Source organism: Schistocerca gregaria, chromosome 4 (assembly GCF_023897955.1).
Source record: "Schistocerca gregaria isolate iqSchGreg1 chromosome 4, iqSchGreg1.2, whole genome shotgun sequence".
In the NCBI taxonomy this organism is placed as follows: domain Eukaryota; kingdom Metazoa; phylum Arthropoda; class Insecta; order Orthoptera; family Acrididae; genus Schistocerca; species Schistocerca gregaria.
In genome coordinates, this window is record NC_064923.1 from 700,209,500 (window position 1) to 700,232,856 (window position 23,357).

Here is a 23,357-nt window from a genome sequence, read left to right on the forward strand (position 1 = left end):
AGTGTAGATTCTGGCCTCCACTGGTGTCCATCTCTGTCTCTCCGTGTTCTGTGATACTCACTTACTGTGTCTATGACAGGCGTGTATTGTATAATCTTTGAATCCTCTAAAATATTCCTTCTCTGCCGCTCCTCTCGTCGCTTGGTAAACTGTTCCACGAAGCATTAGCATATGTTCACATGCTATTGGCAAGTGGTTTCCACAAAATTCTTTCCTCGGGAATAGGATTTCACAGACTTATTTCTCGCCTATTCTTTCTAGAACTTCTTCATTTCGCCCTTGGAAGACTAATTTTTATCACGCCTCTTAAGGATGTAGGGAATTGGCGGTTAGTGTTGGTCGGCGAATAGTACGGGCGATTTGGTGTTTCGTCGGTTTGCCACAAATCAGATGCAGCTTTCCAAGGTCTTGTTCACATGTTCCTCCTACGGATTGTCAGCTCATCTTCTGATATCTTCTTCAGCAATCCAGTTCACCCGCATACCCTGTGAGAAGACGAATACTGTTTCTCTACTGGATAAGCTTTAGTACAACCAGCGGCATTACAAGAATCTAAAGCGTGGAAAAAGTGTATTCCAGTAACTGGTTTTTGCAAGCTATAGAGTGAAAGGAAAGTCTTCGAATAAAATTTCTCCTATATATCTCACTTCTTTTATACAAAACACTGCCAAGCCCATGCTAATCAGATGTTGCACTTTCGTTATTCACACTCACTCGTAATAGCCAGCTTACGGTAATTAACCGATCCCATTACCAAAAGGGTGGCGGATTGTCTGGGACAGACTGCTCCCTCAGATACCCCACAACTCAGTCCTTTTCTTTGAACGTTTAGTTTTCGGTCCTGACTAGCACAACACGCCACGCGGATTTTAGTTCATTCAAAAGTCACTGTTTACATGTGAAAACGGAAATTTCACGCGTTCTTCTTTCTTACTCGTTCGCGTTCACTTTTTGTGGCAATCCACTGTCAAGTTTATCTCATAATTACGCTAAATTATCAGGTCTACACCGGGCTCCTAATGCACTAGTCAGAAAGTGGATTCACCTTGTTTAGAATACTTCCAGCGTGTGTAAACAGTTGTGCTATTATGTACAGTGTTTGTGTGATGTAGCAAGCAACTGTGAGCATTATATATATGGATATGGCCTTTTGTGCAAGATGCTATATGTTCTTAAATATTTCAGTGTTAACAAACGTTTTATAATGTCCTGTTTTTATCCAACTGGCATCTTGTGCGTGAGATTAGCACAAAAGGAACATGTTTTCCAACAAAAATATTTTAAGAAGTGAATCTAACAGAATAGTCTGTTGAAATCAGTTGTCTTAAATAAATTTTATATTATCTTGCCTGCTGAATGATTTTTAGCAATCAAACAGATCGCATTTCGGTAGTCTCAAAATTAGAAAATTTAGTCACGAGTCAGAAAATGATGAAGAATGACCTCCAGACTTAAGAGTTCGTATTAACTCACATAATACACGAGAACGTACTGTCCTCTGACTGGCAAATATACTTCATAACAAATGCGACATTTGTATAAACCCATGCTGGGCCACATTTTCTTTTTTTTTAATTATGAAAGAAAACTCATTGCTCAATACCTTTTACAAGAATTTTAATAAATGAATCATTTAACAAAACCCACAAATATCGAAACAGCTCCCTCTATATAAAAAAAAATGAATAATCGTTAAATGTTTCTAGTTACAAGTACCACAAACTGGCGAATTAAACTGTACAAATGTCCCTAGAGAGTATGATCCACTCTTTCTTTACAACCACAGTTTTCACTCTAACGTACATTCAATCAACAGACGTAAAAATGTTCATTTATTATATTACTTCGCATGCATATCTCCATTCACAGCAGTAACTAAATATATCAAATCAGCAATAATTAATGAAAGATGAAATATTCCGTGACAAAGGAGTTTCATTTCCAAAATACTTGTTTTGAGTTTTGGAGGACGAAATGTCTGAAACGCTACCGATCAGTTTGTTGTTCCCAGAACTACACTGTAACAGAAATGAAAACCATTGTAGGGTATCACTTGACGTCTGTTATACCGCAGTTCGTGGTTTACAATCAAACATTCGAAGATCACGAAGAAATGCTTGAAACGTACGGGACGGGACATATTTAGATCCACCATAAACTAATTATCAGATTTTCAGATATCTGTTATAATGTCAAGTAACAGCATGTGTCAAGTGCAGCCAGCCGAAGTGGCCGAGCGGTTCTTTTTTTTTCAGCAGAAACAGTAACAAAAATGGCTACAATGAAATGACATAAGTAAGATGACAGATAATTGCAGTCATAAATTACAACATTCAAAAAATGAGTCTTTAGCAATAGCACAATTTAGCACCTTCACTGTCACCTTCAACTGGTGGCAGTCCAGCAGCACATTTTCTTCTTCTGCAGCCGGTTCCTCACCATCATTTCCCAGACCCATATTAATCATTCAGTACATCCTTGATGTGTGTCCTTTCCAGGGTAAATTACGTGGACAGAAGAGAAGTCCCGAACAGCGACATCGTAAAATATTTCACTGCCTTGTTATTTTTGTCAGTTCCAGCCTTCTAAACGCATCTATAGGGAGTTCAAGGTCTTCCTTTATACCAGACACCAGATGTTTGTCGCCATATTCTTGTATCTGCTGTACTACTGATTTATGTTTCATGTCTGACTTGCAGGGGAGATTAGGGTCGGGAACGTGACCCAATCCATTCCCTCTCTACTAGGAATTCAGTTCCTAACCTATACCCATTCGGTTGAAGATAATTCGGAGCATGTTACCATATTTCTTATTGTGATTCTGATATTTGAGTATTTTCTCGAATTCATTTTCCATATACATCTTGTATTCAATATGTTCATCGCTCCCAATATTGTTAAAAACAAAACTGCCTTATTTTTTCGTGAGGGTAGTAACTTTCCTCTGGTCTGAAGAAAATGTTATTCGGTACATTGTTTGCTGAAGTTCTTGTTATTTGAGCAATTTTCTCCCTGGTCCACCTCCAGTTGATTATCCGATCTCCACAAGTGTAACGATGAGGCACACTATCAACGAGGTTGCATTTGCTGCAGAGGTTTGTGTCACTTAAACACTCATTAGTGCTGATGATGTTATTGACTACCTTGTACCACGCTGTTCTCACGTCAGGCGAAAGAACATCACTACTGATGTTTTTCCAGACCACATTCCATGCTATTCCAGCATATTTGGTTTCTATGTTATTTTTCCTTTCATGTTTCCGTATTTCAGCTAAAATCGCCTTTGCTGTAACGATTTTGGAGTTTAAAATCTTTTTGCTGAGATAACTTAGTTCAAGATAATACTCCCTAATCTGTTTCAGCTTAAAACTTATTTTTTGTATATTTATCGGCGGCTCTACACTTTCTGGCCTTACAATATTATATAGTTTTGCTGTAATGCACCCTGGATCGTTACACATTATGCTCCATCTTCGTTTGATATACAATGCCATCGCTTTAGACTTGATGTCGGTTAGACCCATTCCTCCATTGCTTGGATCCAAAACTGCTGTTTTCACCGGCATTCGAAACAATTCCCCTTTCCAGAAGAACTTTGCTAAGTGGACATGATCGTCCAGGGACGTTGACAAAGCCATTCCAAGAGCTTTGTGATCATTAACATGGTTCGCCCACTCAGTGCGTAAGTTAGCAAGCCGCTTTATATTTAAAAATTTACTTTTCTTTTCATTTACCCTCGCACTTGATGCTGAACAGTATTTTGCAAGTATCATCTCTAGTTGTGTCACATCTGTTCGGTCTCTGATGATTACGCCTACATCGTCCGCGTAAGCACCTACCACGGTCTTTGTTCCTTGAATGGTAATGCGTGTCAGCCTGTGCTGTAGCTGTCTCAAGAAAGGTTCCAGCGATATAACGAACAGGAGCTTGGATACGGAGCTTCCTTGGGCAACACTCCTTTTTATTTCAATTTTTTTTGTCAGTTGACAGTTAACGGAGATTTGTGCAGTAACAGCCATTGCCATGTTCTTCAAGATGTCGATGGTTTTTGGCAGGAAGTCCATTCGGCGCATTATCTCTATCAGGTATTTGTGATTAGTTTGATCAAATGCCTTATGGAAGTCTATGAAAAGCAGTCCACATTTTATGTTACTTGCGTGCGCTAGCGCAATGACATCGCGATACAAAGTCGCACTTTGTAAAATCGTCCTTCTAAAAGCACAAGTCTGCTGTTGGCCTATGATGTCAGCAGTGCATGGTGTAAAGCGCTTGTTAATTACTCGAGCTACAATTTTATAATCTGAATTTAAAAGCGAAATCGGCCGTAGCTTGTTAATTTTTTTTTGCAGCCTCTGTTCTTCGCGATCAACACGATTTTGCATTGTTTGAACTCTATAGGCACTGGCTTTCCTTGTAAGACTTCATTGACAATTTCGGTGAACTTTTCTCCTATTAGGGTCCAAAATCGTTTATAGAATTCAATGGGCAGTCCGTCAGGTCCTGGAGATTTTCTGGCAGGGGAGCTGCACACGATTTCTATTACATCTTCCTTGGTGATGTCCGAAGAAATGTTCTCATCATCATTTCGCGATATTCGTGGAAGGTATGTACCAAAGAGCTCTTCGTATTCTTCTTCGTTTGTTTCCCCTGACGCATCCATGCGTTCATAGTACGCTGAGATCTCTTTAATTATTTCCTTCTGTGTGGTGATTATGGTACCATCATCGATTTGAAGTTCATCCATGAAACGTCTTCTTCTATTCTTGGCGTGTCTGACAAGGTGGTGCAACGCAGCAGTCTCATCTTCAGGGGCTGACTTTGCTTTGGATTTTATTTTAAGTCCCTCCAAATCCTTACGTTTCAGACTTATTAACTTTGCTTTTATTTTCTTGATGTCTTAATCTTGTAGGAATTGCATCTGTCTGATCGTATAGGTCCCTGAGCACGCTGTAGTAGAATTCTTTAGTCTGTTTCCTTTCTCTGGCCATATCTATACTAAAAGATATTAAAACTTTCCTTAGCTTCGGTTTCGCTCGTTGGGTCCACCATTCTATCACACTTGGAAAGTTGTTCAGTGAACGGAGACACATTTCCCAAGCTCTGGTTAGGGCATCTTCTAAGTCTTCTTCTCATAATAACGATATATTTAGATTCCACTGGCCTCTTACTCTTCGGGTAGGTTGTGGTGTTAAATTTACGCAGGTCAACAACGCACTGTGGTCGGAAAAACTAACGGGAACAGTTTCTGTTTTCAGTACTTTATCTGCTAAATTTTCCGATACGTAAATTCTGTCAATTCTACTACAGGAATTCGCAACAATATGAGTGAAGTTCACCGTTGTTGGGTATTTTATTTCCCACGCCTCATTTAATTTTAAATCAACAACAAGACGTCTCAAGTCAGTTGAGTAATTGAAGGATTTGATCCTTTCGACTCAATACACAATTAAAATCTCCCCCTATTATAAGTTGGAGGGGGTTTTTCCTCAGTAAATAAATTACGCTTTCATTAAAGAATGTGGCTCTTGCAGCTCTATTGATGCTGCCAGAAGGAGATTATAAATTGACTGTAGTAACTCCTGCTACATTTATTCCAATACCTCGACCCGATTCTAATTTATCAACGTCATATACTGGGATGCCTTCTCTAACTAAAATGGCCGTGCCAATCTTTGTTTCAGTGGATATATTGTAAAAATCAACGTAATTGGAAAAACTTAATTATGGGAATACCACTTCCTGTAGGAGAGCAATATCCGTCGCTCATTCATACAGAAACGGTTTCAGAGCAGCTTTTTTAACGTCCTACTGTATCCTATAAATGATTAACGTGGTAATCGTATATGACTGTAACATAGGGGAGTGACCTTTTTCCCACTAGTCTATCATTTCATGCCACCCCATGCCGGATACTTCCTGAGAATCTGACTGGAGACCACCGTCACGGTTTGCATTAGAACCTTCCTTTTTACTTTTCTTGCGGTTTGCATTGACACTGGCCTTCACCGAATGTCTGCTCCGCCCACTCCCTGAGCAGTTTTCCACCGAGAGCGGTGTTGGTGGATCTGAGGGGCAGTAGTGTGCCACCATCTCGTCTGCCAAAGGCGGCGCAGAAGCAGTCTGCAAACATTCTTCCAATGCCCCATCACTTCTATGAACACTTTCGTTTACTGTTTGTTTGTTATTGCTGTAAAACTCCGCTCCTTCGTCTTGGGATTTGGGCTGTGACGTCGCCTGTTGTTGACAATCACTAACTACCTGGTCATGTTTGCTTTCAGTTGCATCCGCGAGTGAATCTGTGTGCATTGATTGACGTACGGGTACTGCAGCGCGGGGTTGTGGCGTCACCAAGAGCAGTGCATTGCCATCTACTGGCGCGTCCAGCGCTACAGAATGGGACTGTGATGTCACTTCCACCTGTTCAGGTGATGGTGGCGTATTCGATTTGTCTACTGATGTACTTGACTCAGAGTTCGAATCTATGCTGACAATATTGTCTGAAACAGTTTCCAGTACCGTTTTCTGAATGTCACCTACAGCTTTCAGCGACAAGTTGATATCTTCTTCATCTGTGCTACTGCCGTCACAAGTTCGTCTCTTGTTAGTGGCTATACTACTTTTTCCAGCCGGATTGTCTACAGTGTCTTTCCTGAGCAAAGGTGGAAATGCTTCAAGAGTATTTTGTGGCCTGTCGTCTACATTCCCCGAAATGCTGGAAAATTCACCACCCGTCATCTGATTTTCAGTCACAAGATAAGCCAGTGTTAATCTTTTACGCTGTTGTAAATTATTCTGCAATACAAACACCTTTTTTGGACAGTTTTGCCGGAGATGTCCACTTTCATTACACATTTGACAAGTCAAAGTCTGTCCATTGTACAGGGTGATTCAAAAAGAATACCACAACTGTGTATTTAATGAAAGAAACATAATATAACCTTCTGTTATACATCATTACAAAGAGTATTTAAAAAGATTTTTTTCACTCAAAAACAAGTTCAGAGATGTTCAATATGGCCCCCTCCAGACACTCGAGCAATATCAACCCGATACTCCAACTCGTTCCACACTCTCTGTAGCATATCAGGCGTAACAGTTTGGATAGCTGCTGTTATTTCTCGTTTCAAATCATCAGTGGTGGCTGGGAGAGGTGACCGAAACACCATACCCTTAATATACCCCCATAATAAAAAATCGCAGGGGTAAGATCAGGGCTTCTTGGAGGCCAGTGATGAAGTGCTCTGTCACGGGCTGCCTGGCAGCCGATCCATCGCCTCGGGTAGTTGACGTTCAGGTAGTTACGGACAGATAAGTGCCAATGCGGTGGCGCTCCATCCTGCTGAAATATGAATTGTTGTGCTTCTTGTTCGAGCTGAGGGAACAGCCAACTCTCTAACATCTCCAGATACTGTAGTCCAGTTACAGTAGCATCTTCGAAGAAAAAGGGACCAAAAACTTTATTAGCTGAAATGGCACAGAAAACGTTCACCTTAGGCGAGGCACGTACATACTGAGCTGTTTCCCGCGGATTCTCAGTGCCCCATATACAGACATTGTGACGGTTGACTTTCCCGTTAGTGTGGATTCACTTCTGCCGTACTCAATAACACAAAAAGCTTTATGTTGAGCGGTCGCCATCTTAGCATTAACTGACGCTGATGCCTAGTCAACAGCGCCTCAAGCGAACAAATGTACAACTAAATGAAACTTTATAGCTCCCTTAATTCGCCGAAAGATAGTGCTTAGCTCTGCCTTTTGTCGTTGTAGAGTTTTAAATTGCTAAAGTTGTGGTATTCTTTTTGAACCGCCCTGTATATAACGTGCGCTTTCTAGCCACAAACCAAAATATGAGATGGAATGTTTTGTTTCACATGCATATCGACAGAACGAACACCACTAAAGCATTGCAATCTATTCTGGCTTGACCATCGTTCATTACGAATTAGCCTGATGTCACCGTATTTAGATAATGCGTCTTTTAAATAGCAGTTTTCTACCTCAGGGGGCAAATTAAATACTCTGATTTGTTTATAATCAATATCAGCATTTGAAATGGTAACTGTACTCACCGAATTATCACGATGGCGGAATTCAGCTTTTCCTTCAAATTTATGCAAAATCCGTTCCAGCACCAACGGGGAAAGCAGCTTCACAAAAAAGCACTATTGCTCCAAGTCATAATAAGCAGTGTGCGTCTGATCCGAAGTAATGCCAATAACGCCAACGATCCAGTCATGAATTTCTAGCGAACTTGGCTGAACATTACGGGTTGCTTTGTCAAATCCAAATCTTAGGGTAAGCTTTCTGGGAAGCTCGCGAAAACAAGGAAACTAAAATGCTGCATCACCACAATCACAATTTTACGCAACACTGGTACTCAGTCATGAAATCCAAACAGAAGCGCCATAGCGCGTCCGCTCAGGACGGCCGGAAAAGCCGATATTCTGGTCCCAGATAAATGAAACTTTTGTGTAATTGCTTGTCAGAAGGCTATGAATGATAATGGACACCGCTCAAAGTATAACTGTCTGTAATACAACTATAATTTTAAATTATTTAACAATGCGAACCAAACTGCAATCTCTGTTTACGTTGCTAAGCAGATACTGTTACTACAGTTAGGATCCGCGCGACAGCTACGGCCGCAGGTTCGAATCCTACCTCGGGCATGGATGTGTGTGATGTCCTTAGTTATACCGCAGTTCGTGGTTTACAATCAAACATTAGAAGAAGATCACGAAGAAATGCTTGAAGTGAACGGGACGGGACATATTTAGATCCATCATAAACTAATTATCAGATTTCCGTTATAATGTCAAGTAACAGCATGTGTCAAGCGCAGCCGGCCGGGGTGGCCGAGCGGTTCTAGGCGCTACAGTCAGGATCGGCGCGACCGCTACGGTCGCAGGTTCGAATCCTACCTCGGGCATGGATGTGTGCGATGTCCTTAGGTTAGTAAGGTTTAAGTAGTTCTAAGTTCTAAGGGAATTAGATTAGGAAATGAGGCACTTAAGGTAGCAAAGGAGTTTTGCTATTTGGGGAGCAAAATAAATGATGATGATCTAAGTAGAGAGGATATAAAATGTAGAGTGGCAATGGCAAGGAAAGCGTTTCTGAAGAAGAGAAATTTGTTAACATCAAGTATAGATTTAAGTGTCAGGAGGTCGTTTCTGAAAGTATTTGTATGGGGTGTAGCCATGTATGGATGTGAAACACGGACGATAAATAGTTTGGACAAGAAGAGAAAAGAAGCTTTCGAAATGTGGTGCTACAGAAGAATGCTGAAGATCAAATGGGTAGATCACATAACTAACGAGGAGGCACTGAATAGGATTGCGGAGCAGTTTGTGGCACAACTTGACTAGAAGAAGGGATCGGTTGGTAGGACATGTTCTGAGGCATCAAGGGATCACCAATTTAGTATTGGAGGGCAACGTGGAGGGTAAAAATCGTAGAGGGAGACCAAGAGATGAATAAACTAAGCAGATTCAGAGGGATGTAGGCTGCATTACATGGGGGGACATGAAGAGGCTGGCACAGGATAGAGCAGCACGGGGAGCTGCATCACACCACTCTCAGGATTGAAAACCACAGCAATATCTGAAGATCCCAGCAGTTAAATACCATGACGGTCATGTGCATTACAACCAAATCTTTTTGTCAAGCGCAGGTCTATATGCTCCACCACGGTATGCGCCTGCGAGCCACAGACGCTGGTCGGCAGCAAAGAGATACGCTCATAGATACGCTTACATACGCTCCGCCTGTGGCGAAGGTGTATAGGCATTCGATTCGCTTATCGATGTATGTTCGGCAGCGATGTCACCACGACGACTTCTCTGCAGTTTATTTATCCCAAGAGTAGGATTCCGTGCTTCGTCCAAATTAAAACAATTATCTCTGTTTATTAAATTATTATCTAATCTAATATCTATAGTTTCCTTGAAGACAGAATCCCAAAAGAAAGAGGTGGATGTTAGAATCTTTACATCACTTTAGTTCATGGAATGCCCTGCATCATTACATTGATGGAGTTGATAGTGGAAGCCCCCTCTCACCTCTGGTAGCTAATTTATTCATGGATGGCTTATAGGACAGGGCACTGGACTCTGCAAACTTTAAACCAGTAGTCATCTGGAGATACGTGGACGACACATTTGTAGCATGGCCCCACGGGATGGATGAATTACATCGATTTTTTTAGCAGTTGCATTCTATCAATGCTGCCTTCCCTTTGGGATGTTATCGTTCACCGTAAAGTTGGTGGCATTTTAGCACATCGCGTATATCGTAAACCTACACACGCAAATCTATGTCTACATGCCAGTAGCTGCCATCACCCTTCACAGATCGTAGGGGTCCTGAAGACCTTAGTGCATAGGGCGCACTGTATATTCGATAAAGCTAATTTGCAAGAAGAGCTCACATACCTCAAGAGCATTTTTAAAGCGAATGGATTTTCTCCGCAACAAATCGTAGAGCATTCAGTGTAAAACCTAGAATGTAGGTATGTGATGAGAAATAAAGTAGTAATTCCTTCATATCAAGTGCGTTTTTGCCCTTTGTGGGTGATCTTTCCTCGAAGATAGGCTGTATTCTCGAGAAACACTGTATTAAGGTGATCTTCCGGTCCCCACGCAGATTGGAGCTTCACTCGGCTCTGTGAAGGACGATTCATTGCTTCGTAAGGCGGGTGTTTATCACATTCCTTGCAGAAATCGTGAGAAGTCATAAATAGGTCAAGCTACACTCACCGCGCATGCAAGATCTGTGGAACATGGAAGACACACAGGCTCATCACAGCCAGACAGTTCAGCTGTGGCCGAACATCGTATTGATACAGGGCATTCAGTGAACTGCAGTGATGTGAAGATGCTAACATCAATCTCTGCCTTTTTTGGATTCTGTCTTCAAGGAAGCTATAGAGATTATAGATAATAATTTAATAAATACGTATGATGGTTTTAATTTGGGCGAAGCATGGAATCTGTGTCTTGGGATGATAAACCTCCAGGGAAGTCGTCATGGACTAATCGCTGTCGAACATACACCGTGCGAATTGAATGTCTGTACGCATTCGCCGCAGGCTCCGCGTGTGTAAGCGTATCTCATTGCCGCCGACCAGCGTCTGTGGCTCGCAGGCGTGCATTGCCGCAGTGGAGTATATAACGCCGCGCTTCGATCTTTAGTGGTTACGGGATAAATTGTTAAATTACTCTGATTCTACATGTTCATACAGTGAAATACCGAAAACACATATACTTCTTCATTTGACTACGGTTGTATGGGTTTCTGTGCGTGATAGTTAACTTACATCGGACGTGACCGAAGTATCGTTGGAAGCGATTTGTTGCTCATTAGTTGTGCGATAAATTGTAAAATTACTGTGAAACGACATGTTCATACAGTGGAATCCTGAAAACATATACTTCTTCAATTGACTACGGTTGTATGGGTTTCTGTGCGTGATAGTTTACTTACATCGGACGTGACCGAAGTATCGTTGGAAGCAATTTGTTGATTCACAACAACGTATTATACTCATTCAAATGTATAGAGTTGTACGGTTTACTGGACGTAATGCTTAACTCGATAGCTGGAAGTATTCAAAATTTTGTCTTGCTGCATATCGTTTTTGGCAATAAATCTTATTACATTACGCACCAAGAGAAATGTTGTAATGCAATTATACCTTACCAGGAAACATAGTTCCCAATGTATTCATTTATAGCTGTGCGTCCACGCCCGTACCACGCAGCGTCATATCTTCTGAACTATGTGTCATACAATGATAATAACTTTACAGGTAGACACAGCGGCATGGGTGCGTACTGTCTGCAAAATATTTTGCCAATAGAGTTATTAGCAACAAAGAGATAAATTTAAACGTAATGCATGATGCAACTCGCTGCTTATGGCGCCATATCTCCAAAATTATTATACGTGCAATGATACAATTTTGTAATTACCTTCAGTAATACATGTGCATACTGTCTGTGAAATGTATCTCGAATAAAGAAGTAAAGATAGTCATGCCTCATGCGGTACTTTTACTGTACGAATAACGGAAATGTAGTAAGCGATAAACATATTTAACCATTTTGTCGAAGTTATCGGAGAAAAAAGAAATTGTAAACGTTTGAAATCATGTTTACCGTTTATTGGAAGTCGCTAAGTGTTCCCATTCTCAAATACTGGATCAATAACGTCCCGGAATTCACACGTCGCGCGATGCTATTCTTTTTCACCCCCAACCCATCTGTTTGATAGTAGGTAGTTCTTATGGTTCAAATAGCTCTGAGCACTATGGGACTTAACTGCTGAGGTCTTCAGTCCCCTAGAACTTAGAACTACTTAAATCTCACTAACCTAAGGACATCACACACATCCATGCCCGAAGCAGGATTCGAACCTGCGACCGTGGCAGTCTCGCGGTTCCTGACTGTAGCGCCTAGAACCGCTCGGCCACTCCGGCCGGCCGATCGTTCTTACCCCCACAGTGACTGCCACGTGATACTAAGGTACATCCGTACGAAGTTTGGTTGAAGTCGGTCCAATGCGTTAGGACGATATTAATATTTTTTTCCTCCTCATCAAGAATCAATTTAGTCAAGATCGCTAGCAATTCTCTTTATTACTGTGACCCGACTGGATAGATCTACGCCGTCATCATCGCATGATGATACTATAACTTCCAGATCACCTCCAAATTGACGCAATGTCAAACACATAGAATTTTTCCTACATTATTTGCCACTTTTGAACATCAACAAAGCACTTGCCCGCGAAAGGCAAAGGTCCCGAGTTCGAGTCTCGGTCGGGCACACAGTTTTAATCTGCCAGGAAGTTTCATATCAGCGCAAACTCCGCTCCAGAGTGAAAATCTCATTCTGGAAACATCCCCCAGGCTGTGGCTAAGCCATGTCTCCGCAGTATCCTTTCTTTCAGGAGTGCTAGTTCGGCAGGTTCGCAGAAGAGCTTCTGTAAAGTTTGGAAGGTAGGAGACGGATACTGGCAGAAGTAAAGCTGTGAGTACCGGACGTAAGTCGTGCTTCGGTAGCTCAGTTGGTAGAGCACTTGCCCGCGAAAGGCAAAGGTCCCGAGTTCGAGTCTCGGTCGGGCACACAGTTTTAATCTGCCAGGAAGTTTCATATCAGCGCACACTCCGCTGCAGAGTGAAAATCTCATTCTGGATCCATCAACAAAGCAGTTTTGTATCTTAGGCTGTATTGTGTAATCCTACTTGGTTCCTGGCATCCTCGGTAAGTAAAAAGACAGTGATTACGGCCTGCTCGTTAATGATGATTTGTGTGATAATAAACTGGTAGTCTATGTAATATCTTTACTCAAGCAGCAACTTCTGCTGATAAACATGACGTTCTTTAAATAAGAATGAACCGTTCAGCCGTCCAGTGGAGCTATTTCCAATACAGGATGAGCAACGTAAAACAGTCCGCATATCGCAACAGCTGCAGAATCGGTAGATCACATAGGAATGAAATTTTATGTGTGATACATACTTTAAATTTTGTGTCCATAACATCATTGTTACGAAAGATGTTCAAAGATATCACATTGGGTAACGATGCACGTGCGTGCTGGACCGACCGCATTGAGGGTTATTTGACGCAAAACGCTGTTGTCTGTTGTCTGTTGTCCTGATTTCTCTTTGAACGGTCATCTCCAGTTCAAAAGTATTGTGCGGATTACATGCACAATCCCTGGACAACTCTGGGAAAGTGGAAGCCAACGTCCCCCGCTGACAACTCGTTCATTTGTGAAAGCTGCGCTAATGCGACTAAGTGAAACGTTTGATGTGTGACACGCTGCTCCGTCTTGTAGTTAGTACAGTGGACTCGCATTCGGGAGGACGACGATTCAATTCGGCGTTCGGCCATCCTGATAGATCGCTTAAGGCAAATCCCAGGATGGTGCCTCTTAAAGAGGTCAGCCGATTTCCTTCTCCATCCTTCTTCAAGTTGTGCTTTGCCCGTAATGACTTTTTTGCCGACGGAATGTTGAACACCTATCTTTCTTCCTTCAGATACCGTGTTGTGGAATCTTCGGCTGGCATTATTCTTTGCGAACGACGTCGCTCAGGCACATCTGGAGGAAGGTATCTCGCAATGGAAGACTATACGCCACAGCTAAATACGCTGTCGGAAAGATTGTGTTCAGTGGCATTAGGGTATACTGCGTACATACTGACGGATTGTAGTGTACATAATTTATTTTCTTTGAACACTCACGAAGATGAGTAACAGAATTAGGCGAAACGTTTTAGAATAAAATTCAAAATTCAAATAACCCTTACAAAATGCGAGTCGTAGTTTTTATTATCTACAAGATGAACGTCAATCAATTAGCGTCTGAGGAAAAATGGCTGCAAATATTAATGACATAGCTACAACTTTTTGATAAAGAGAAATCTGTGAAATGTCACTCCGACAAGGCTGTGCACTTAACACTTCGCTGGCAAATCTACTGATGGAATAAAAGTTTACATTCTACGGAAGGTTACCGAGCAAGATAGACTGATAAGACACTGCTGCATGTAGCCAGTTTATCTGTTGTTATTGTGTGAAATCAGGTTTGGATAGATAAGGAAACGAAAAGACTTTATCATCAGTACTTGTAACCATACTGTAAATTTGAGTTGGGTTTTTCTGCACACAGATGTGTACCATGAGATGCACGAAATTTATGGTAAAGCTGCAACGTGAATTTAATTTCATCGTGTTTGAATTTTTACTGTTAAAACCTGTTCACTTGCTGAGATGTGCCAGTCACATTCATTTGTTACCGTGCTACTTGTATGTTCGTCGACAGCATCGTCGTTGCCGAAAGAAGTCTCTTCAGTTTTGATGTGGCAGAAGTATGCGGGAAAAAAAGAAAAAGAACGCGGAAATCGCCTGAATGGCGGCGGTTCCTCGTTCCGAGAGACCCTACGTAAATATTACAGTATTTAATTACACGCCACCCTTAATAAGCTGTCAGGCTGCGCTAATGGCAGAAGTTTGATTATGCCGAACCGGCGGCTGCGCGCGTCTATAACTGCCCTCGAGATGTTTGTTAATATTTCATTAAACCCGAGGCGGAGTCTCGGATGCCGGCGGTGTTCTGTTACGTGGTGGGGCGACTTTACACGAGGCTCGGTTTTCAGCGCTCCATCTCTCACTACAGTGCCTCATTACTAATATTATGACAATGAAATTAACACCGCTCTAATTCTCCGCGTAAGGGCGGTGAACATTATTAATACACGCCTGGCAGCAGAAATACTAAGAGTCGTCGGCGGTAATGGACTTACGTCCCAAAGGAGTTGGCGTAGCAGTTGGAGTAGCAGAAGGGCAGATGATGTGACACATCGATCACTGAGGCTCAGTACGTAATGTTGGCAACCGTCATAGCCTTCTCGTTGGTTGTAGCGTTGTACTTGAGATGTATCACAATTCCTATTACTCACTTCAGAAACAGGACCCCTAGGCTGTTTTTGCGTAAAGGAATGCTCGATATCGTATCAGACGTACGATTTTCATTCTCTCTTCCAAAAAATAGAGAGCGCTGTTCGCATTCTGACCAATGTAAGCTAGTTTCTCAGCAGCAAAATTTCAGGTGAAATGGTAACGAGAAAGCAGGGTCTCCTAAGATACGACTTGGCAAACAAATGGTAATGAGTTGCGGAGCTGTTAATATCAATGGGGGCTACTCTGGGAAGAAGGTAGAGCTTGCAGAGGCGGCAAGTAAGATGGGGCTGGACGTTTTAGCTGTTAGTGACATTCGGGTAAGGGATGAGAAAGAAGAGGAAGTGGGAGAATACAAGACCTACCTGTCATGAGTCAAAGCAGGAATAGCACAACGGGGTATAGGGCTTGACATCAGGAAAGAAATGGAACCCAGCTCAGTTGCAATAAGGTATGTAAATGAACGACTGATGTGGATAGATTTGACAGTGTCTAGCACGAAAATTAAGATTGTGTCAGTATATTCGCATTGTGGAGAGACAGATCAAGATAAGACGGATAGTTTTTATGAGGCACTCGGTGATGTAGTTGTTAGAGTAAAGGACAAGGACAGTGTTGTGCTCATGGGTGATTTTAACGCCAGGATTGGAAATCGAACAGAAGGGTATGAAAAAGTTATGTGTAAATTTGGAGAGGATATGGAGGCCAACAGGAACGGGAAACAACTCTTGGATTTCTGTGCCAGTATGGGCTTAGTAATCACAAACTCCTTTTTTAAACATAAGAACATTCACCGGTATACTTGGGAATCCAGGGGAACCAGATCTTTCATTGACTATATAATAACAGACCAGGAATTCAGGAAGGCTGTGACGGGGACACGTGTATTCAGGGGATTCTTTGATGACACTGATCATTATTTAATCTGCAGCGAAATTGGTATTGTGAGGCCAAGTGCAGGAGATCAGGTCCATTTGTAGGAGCATAAGAGTGGAGAAACTTCAGCATAAGGAAATCAGGCACAAGTACATTACAGTGATCTCAGAAAGGCACCAGTTAGTTGAATGTAGTCAATTACAGTCATTGGAAAAGTAACGGACAAGGTACAGGAACACAGTACTAGAAGTGGCTAAAGAATGTCTTGGAACAGTAGTGTGTAAAAGTAGGATGAAGCAAACAGCTTGGTGTAATGACACAGTCAAGGCAGGCTGTAAAAGGAAAAAGAAGGCGTATCAAAAATAGCTACATACTAGAACTCATGTAGACAGAGAAAGTTATGTTAGAGAAAGAAACAAAGCCAAACAGATAATTGCATCTTCCAAGAAGAAATCTTGGAAAGACTTTGGAAACAGGTTGGAGACTATGGGTCAAGCTGCTGGAAAACCATTCTGGAGTGTAATTAGCAGTCTTCGAAAGGGAGATAAGAAGGAAATGACAAGTATTTTGGACAGATCAGGAAAACTGCTGGTGCATCCTGTGGATGCCTTGGGCAGATGGAGGGAATATTTTGAAGAGTTGCTCAATGTAGATGGAAATACGATCAGTAATGTTTCAGGATCACATTTGAGGAAGTGGAGAAAATGGTCATTAGATTGCAGTGCAATAAAGCAGCTGGGGTGGATGAAATTAAGTCGGAACTCAGCAAATACAGTGGAACGTCGGGTCTTAAATGACCTGGGAGTCGGGACAGGTTCCATCAGACTGGACAAAAGCAGTAATCACACCAATCTTTAAACATGGAAACAGAAAAGATTGTAACAACGACAGAGGTATCTCTTTAATCAGCGTTGTGGGTAAAATCTTCTCAGGTATTGTTGAAAGGAAAGTGCGAGTATTAGTTGAGGACAAATTGGATGAAAATCAGTGTGAGTTTAGGCCTCTTAGAGGTTGTCATGACCAGATCTTTAGCTTACGGCAAATAATGGAGAAGTGTTATGAGTGGAACAGGGAATTGTATCTATGCTTTATAGATCTAGAAGAGGTATATGACCGGGTTCCTAGGAGGAAGTTATTGTCTGTTCTACGAGATTATGGAATAGGAGGCAAACTTTTGCAAGCAATTAAAGGTCTTTACATGGATAGTCAGGCATCAGTTAGAGCTGACGGTAAATTGAGTTCATGGTTCAGAGTAGTTTCAGGAATAATAGAAGGCTGCAACCTGTCTCCACTGTTGTTCATATTATTTATGGATCATATGTTGAAAAGAATAGACTGGCTGGGTGAGATTAAGGTATGTGAACACAAAATGAGCAGTCTCGCATATGCGAATGACTTAGTTGTGATGGCAGATTCGATTGAAAGTCTGCAAAGTAAAAATTCAGAGCTAGATCAGAAATGTAAGGGCTATGGTATGAAGATTAGCATCTCCAAACGAAAGTAATGTCAGTGGGAAAGAAATACACTCCTGGAAATTGAAATAAGAACACCGTGAATTCATTGTCCCAGGAAGGGGAAACTTTATTGACACATTCCTGGGGTCAGATACATCACATGATCACACTGACAGAACGACAGGCACATAGACACAGGCAACAGAGCATGCACAATGTCGGCACTAGTACAGTGTATAACCACCTTTCGCAGCAATGCAGGCTGCTATTCTCCCATGGAGAAGATCGTAGAGATGCTGGATGTAGTCCTGTGGAACGGCTTGCCATGCCATTTCCACCTGGCGCCTCAGTTGGACCAGCGTTCGTGCTGGACGTGCAGACCGCGTGAGACGACGCTTCATCCAGTCCCAAACATGCTCAATGGGGGACAGATCCAGAGATCTTGCTGGCCAGGGTAGTTGACTTACACCTTCTAGAGCACGTTGGGTGGCACGGGACACATGCGGATGTGCATTGTCCTGTTGGAACAGCAAGTTCCCTTGCCGGTCTAGGAATGGTAGAACGATGGGTTCGATGACGGTTTGGATGTACCGTGCACTATTCAGTGTCCCCTCGACAATCACCAGAGGTGTACGGCCAGTGTAGGAGATCGCTCCCCACACCATGATGCCGGGTGTTGGCCCTGTGTGCCTCGGGTCGTATGCAGTCCTGATTGTGGCGCTCACCTGCACGGCGCCAAACACGCATACGACCATCATTGGCACCAAGGCAGAAGCGACTCTCATCGCTGAAGACGACACGTCTCCCTTCGTCCCTCCATTCATGTCTGTCGCGACGCCACTGGAGGCGGGCTGCACGATGTTGGGGCGTGAGCGGAAGACGACCTAACGGTGTGTGGGACCGTAGCTCAGCTTCAGGAGACGGTTGCGAATGGTCCTCGCCGATACCCCAGGAGCAACAGTGTCCCTAATTTGCTGGGAAGTGGCGGTGCGGTCCCCTACGGCACTGCGTAGGATCCTACGGTCTTGGCGTGCATCCGTGCGTCGCTGCGGTCCGGTCCCAGGTCGACGGGCACGTACACCTTCCGCCGACCACTGGCGACAACATCGATGTACTGTGGAGACCTCACGCCCCACGTGTTGAGCAATTCGGCGGTACGTCCACCCGGCCTCCCGCATGCCCACTATACGCCCTCGCTGAAAGTCCGTCAACTGCACATACGGTTCACGTCCACGCTGTCGCGGCATGCTACCAGTGTTAAAGACTGCGATGGAGCTCCGTATGCCACGGCAAACTGGCTGACACTGACGGCGGCGGTGCACAAATGCTGCGCAGCTAGCGCCATTCGACGGCCAACACCGCGGTTTCTGGTGTGTCCGCTGTGCCGTGCGTGTGATCATTGCTTGTACCGCCCTCTCGCAGTGTCCGGGGCAAGTATGGTGGGTCTGACACACCGGTGTCAATGTGTTCTTTTTTCCATTTCCAGGAGTGTATAAACGGATTGAGTGCCAAAAGGAGGAACAAAGTTAGAACAGGTGGACGGTTTCAAGTACTTAGGATGCATATTCTCACAGGATGGCAACATAGTGAAAGAACTGGAAGCGAGGTGTAGCAAAGCTAATGCAGTGAGCGCTCAGCTACGATCTACTCTCTTTTGCAAGAAGGAAGTCAGTACCAAGACTAAGTTATCTGTGCACCGTTCAATCTTTCGACCAACTTTGTTGTATGAGAGCGAAAGCTGGGTGGATTCAGGGTACCTTATCAACAAGGTTGAGGTTACAGATATGAAATTAGCTAGGATGATTGCAGGTACTAGTAGATGGGAACAATGGCAGGAGGGTGTCCACAACGTGGAAATCAAAGAGAAACTGGGAATGAACTCTATAGATGTAGCAGTCAGGGCGAACAGACTTAGATAGTGGGGTCATGTTACAGGCATGGGAGAAGCAAGGTTACCCAAGAGACTCATGGGTTCAGAAGTAGAGGGTAGGAGGAGTCGGGGCAGACCAAGGAGAAGGTACCTGGATTCGGTTAAGAATGATTTTGAAGTAATAGGTTTAACATCAGAAGAGGCGCCAATGTTAGCACTGAATAGGGGATCGTGGAGGAATTTTATAAGGGGGCTATGCTCCAGACTGAACGCTGAAAGGCATAATCAGTCTTAAATGATGATGGTGATGATGATGATAATGATGGTTACGAAGCAGATTGAATTCAAACAGCGAATATTTGCAAGTATCTTTCAAGACTTTGCATTACGTAGTATACATTGACACTTGATCATGAATACGACATTTGGGTATGATGTGGAATTTGCCAGATTAATGTAAGTTTTCTTTACACAATTTTGTTTCACAGTTACTACTTCATATCTAAAAACTCATCTATTGAGTAGATGGAATCGTCACCCATAATTCTTTTAGTTTATTTTTAAATTCTGGTTTGCTGTCTATCAGATTTTTAATGCTATTTGGCAAATGAATGAAATTGTGGCAGTATAATTCATCCCTTTTCTGTACCATAGTCAGATCTAATCCAGAATAGCGAAGATCATCCATTCTTCTAGTGTTCTAACTATGCACTTCGCTATTACTTTTTAACTGGGATGGATTATTAGTAACAAATTTCATAAGTGAATATATCTATTGCAAAGGTACTGTGAATATACGGAGTTCCTTAAATAAATATACCTTGAGTGGGCTCCAGCTATTATTTTAATTACATGTTTTTGTGCAATGTATAACTATTTTTGATGAATTACCACAAAATATGATGCCATGCGGAAGCAGGGAATGAAAATGGACATCGTATGGCTAATTTATTGATATGTTCATCACCAAAATCTTCACTAACTCTAATACCTTGAGTGGTTGAACTTAATACATTCAGCTGATTATCAAAGTAATTCTTCCAGTTCAATTCCTCATCGATACATACACTTAGAAATTTTAAATATTCTGCCTCAGCAACAGACTTCCGTTCATAGTCTACATTTATCAATGGTGTTATGCCACCTACTGTACAGAACTGTATATACTGTGTTCCCCTAAAATTTAGTTGGAGTCCATTTGCACAGAACTAATTAATAATTTTCTGAAAGACATATTTAGAATTTCCTGAATTAATTCTTCTTGTTGGTCGTGATTACTATACTTGTATCATAAACATAAAGAAATATCCTTGCTTCTTCATGAATACAGAGCGGCAAGACATTACTATATATTAAGAACAATAAAGGACCCAAGATTGAACTCTGCGGGACACCATTCTTGAAACCTCCGAGTTACAGGACTCTGCTGATTTTTGCAGCCTATCTGTAGTGTTAATTTCAAACTTCTGAATGCTTACAGTTAAATATGAACTAACTATTTGTGCACTGTCCCACTCATATCACAATACTTAAGCGTCCATTGAAGAATTTCGTTACTCACATAGCCAAAAGCTTTTGAGAGTTAACGAAATATCCAAGTGGGTGACGTGCGTTATTCAGAACATTTAATATTTGATCAGTGCAAGTGTATATAGCATTTCCTGTGGAAAAGCCTTTATGAAAACCAAATTGACATTGTGTTCATACCTCACTTTTACAAATATATGAAGTTACACTTGAACACATTATTTTTCCAGGAATTTTCGATAAAGCTGTTAGAAATGAGATTCAGCGCAAGTTGTTAGCAACAGACATATCCCCTTTTTTATGTAGTGATTTAACGATATCATATTTCAGTCTACCCAGAAAAATTTCTTGTTTCAGTGAGTTACTAAGATGTGGCTGAGAATCCTATTTATTTGTTAATAACAGGCTTTTAGTACTCTGTTGAAAATGCCTTCAATTCATTCCAAACTTTTACTTTTGAATGAATTTATTATTTTTCCTTATTTCAGTAGGAGTAATCAGGCATTTGCGTTACAAACAAGGAAAATCCCGAGCCTTGGCTAGTACCATGTGTTTTAGGCCCTGTTTTTAATTTAATTCGTGGATAATTTGTCCTACACAAAATGCATGAAAGCTTAGTGCATGTGTAAATGTATTTAGCATTTGGTTAGAAAATAAACAAGATGACGTCCACGGCATGTGAAACGTCGCTCTGTTACATTCAGCCACAGGCCATGTGATCCGCATTGATTGCAACGCCTGAATATTAAAATTCGTTACCTGCGTGAATCTTCGTCTTGTGCTTCACCTATTTCCGTTCGCGAATTCCCATGTCTCTTTAGGTCGTCCCTATTACAAGGTAATATTTCAAGCGTAAATAAACGATTTTAATGAAACTTGGCAGATATGCAGAGGGGTCAAAATAATGCAACAACTTTTTTTGTTTTTGTCTAGCTTCATTTTTGAAGGGTAAAAGGTAATTTGGCACATTATATGTAGAGGGAATATCTTCCAAACAACCATATATAAATCTATAAACGTGTTTCGCATTTAATTTGAAATGTAATTAATGTTTACAAATCTCTATAATCAAATTTCACGATAATTTAAAATTTTGTAAAATACCCTACTACCTTTTACTAATTTTGAACATTACAAATTTTGTTACAAAATAAATTAAACACGCTTCCATGCACATCCATCCAAGTGTAATAAAGCTGGTTTCTGAAATACCATTTTCGGAAAATAAACAGTGCACAGTATGCTGTTGGAGTATTGTAAACAGACTTAGCTAAAATTCTGAACATGCTTTATTATTTCTTATTTAATTTTGTTTTATTTTGATATTTTACGTTTTAAATTCGATTTTTCCTTTTTCTCAGCTTACTTTTTCAAATAAATGTATTTAACTAACTGAAGTATCTCATCACTGATTCAGAATCATTATACTAATGACTACGTGCAAAGATATGCTTAAAACCTTCAGTTTTTTACACCGTGCACATAAAATGAACGAACGTTCTTCGTATAATACACACGACGGAAAGCAAAACATAAAACAAAATTCAGCTGGCATGTATCAGACATATTAAAGGGAATTGGAAAACCTTCAAGAGAATTAATTGTGCGCTAGTGGTTGCAACTTGATTAAACTGTTTCTCAAGTAGAGACTGACGACATAACCATTCAGCAGAAAAAGATCTGAAAAATTCCGCAGCATCGAAAGCCATATGCGATCATTAGCTGTACGTGTCCCGTCGAGCCTTCTGGGATCATGAGATGAACGAGTTCCAAGTGGTTAGATAACACGCTAAAACGGTTCTTTGACATAGGCATAACGTTGCCACGGTTCAAATTGGGGATTTCCGCGGACAAGGATAGATATTAGGGATGTCGTGAATAAATACCTCGAGAAACAGAGAAAAGTAGTTCCCAAAGGGCATACCCCCGGTCCTGATTTCCGTGATGCATCCATAGCCCTATCAGAATTGCTTCCAGTACAAAGCAATCCAGGTCATCTTCAATCGTAGCGTCAATTTGAATTTCTTCAATAATTCTGAACTTTCTGTTCTTGAAGTGAAAATGCAAATATCTAGAATGATAATGATAGCATCGCTACAGACGGTCTTAGTTCGGAACGGTTGTGACTCTCAGACTCACGAAAATGATGGGAAGGTTACACGAGTA

General features: G+C 41.7%; 1 protein-coding gene and 1 non-coding gene across 2 annotated transcripts in view; both read left to right on the forward strand.

The window, feature by feature from the left end:
- The window catches only part of LOC126268131 (uncharacterized), a 1,167,451-nt gene that overhangs the window by 508,892 nt on the left and 635,202 nt on the right, over nucleotides 1-23,357 (forward strand). The gene's annotated exons all lie outside the window — the stretch shown is intronic.
- On the forward strand, nucleotides 13,050-13,124 carry Trnas-cga (transfer RNA serine (anticodon CGA)). The gene has a single exon. It is a non-coding gene; the product is annotated as a tRNA-Ser (tRNA).